Consider the following 1,547-nt stretch of genomic DNA (forward strand, 5'->3'; position numbering starts at 1 on the left):
ACCTCTAGCTGGGATTCGGCAAACACTGGGTGCTGGGCAAAAGGAGCCTTCTTCGTACCCCTCCTCAACTCCAGGGCTGGGTGGGGCTTTGGGGGGCCGAGGGCCGGCAGCCGGACATTGCAGGCCCCTGACTGTGCGCAGGAAGCAGTGGCCTGGGCTGTCCTGGAGCATCAAAGCGGCGGAAGGGAGGGAACAGCCTGCACCTGCATTGTGCAAGCCAGGTTCCCCGCTGAGTCGCCGCGGACCCCTGGCGAGAGTTCTTGGCTTACACCGCTGGGGCAGGGCCTGCAGCTTTCAAGCAGGTAGTAACTGGGCAGAGAAGACACGATCTGCACTTTCCGTCGTTTATTCCTACATTCACTTCATTCATACATCCATCAGTTATTTAGCTGTGGCAGAAGCTGGTGAGCAAAGCAATCCATGATCCCAAGAACCTTCACAGTTTGCGGCTCTGTGGTCAGATGGCTGGGTTGGAATCCTGGCTCCTCCACTTACTAGCTGTGTAATTTGGGCAAATCATTTAACCCCTCTGGGTGTCAGCGGATAGACTGTTGGATTACAGACACGGAGGATTTGATGATCCATTACTTCCTTGAGTGTTGGATTAAATGAATTCCATGTGAAGCACTTGGAACCATGTCTGCAACTACTAAGCATTCATTAAGTGTAGGATTTAAAACAAACATTTAATTAATTATTTTATTTACTTACTTATTCATGAATATAAATTAAGGGTTTATTACAAAATACAAAGTGCTAGTTTCTCATTGTCAGTGGTTCGAGAAAACAAGACCATGAGCCCTGGGTGAGGCTAGGGATGAAAAGCCAGGCTCAAGAGCGTGCTCACAGGCACCGGTTCACAATCTCCAGAAGGTGGGTGTTCTCCAAAGCAGCCACCACTCGCTCTTTATCTGCAAATTGCTTGTTCACTGCATGCTCTGAGGCACGGGTCCCTGGTGTACACTGTGCACGTCCATCTCGAAACGCTGGGGAAGAGATCGCAGAAGCTTGGCTTGGATGGACAGGCCAATAAGGGTAGCCATGCTGCAGTGAGGAACGGTGGGTGTGAAGGCCACGGCCACGGTGCTCTCCAGGTCGCTCACCTGAATCCGGACTTGCTCTACTGCATTCAAGTCTCCTAGCGTCAGGGGATGCTGTGGGTCATTGATGGCGAGAATCAGATCAAAGATCTCGCGCACGTCGATGCTATCTGGAACCTGCTCGTCCTCCTCGCCCGAAGTCACCGGCAGCTCCCCAGAGCGCTCGTAAATGAGGGGGTTAGGGTTCTCCGGGAGGCCGCCCCGCACCCCGCCGCCCACCATCGCGGAACCGCTATTTATTTTTAGAGAGAGGGGAAGAGAGGCAGAGAAACGTCACCGATCCGTTGTCTCTCGCACGCCCCTAACTGGGGACCTGGCATGCAACCCAAGCAAGTGCCCTGTGCCCTGACCTGGAATCAAACCAGGTCCTTTCAGTCTGCGGGAAGATGCCCAACCCACTGAGCTACACCAGTCAGGGAGAATTTTTATTGTTTTCAACTTTTATTA

At 52.7% G+C, this 1,547-nt stretch overlaps 1 pseudogene; it reads right to left on the reverse strand.

The window, feature by feature from the left end:
* Positions 1-740: 740 nt before the first annotated feature.
* LOC150014677 (cytosolic iron-sulfur assembly component 2B pseudogene) lies at positions 741-1,322 on the reverse strand (annotated as a pseudogene).
* Between the last annotated feature and the right edge of the window lie 225 nt (positions 1,323-1,547).

The sequence above is a fragment of the Furipterus horrens genome, unplaced genomic scaffold (assembly GCF_987537825.1).
Source record: "Furipterus horrens unplaced genomic scaffold, mFurHor1.1.pri manual_scaffold_3, whole genome shotgun sequence".
Taxonomy (NCBI): Eukaryota; Metazoa; Chordata; class Mammalia; order Chiroptera; family Furipteridae; genus Furipterus; species Furipterus horrens.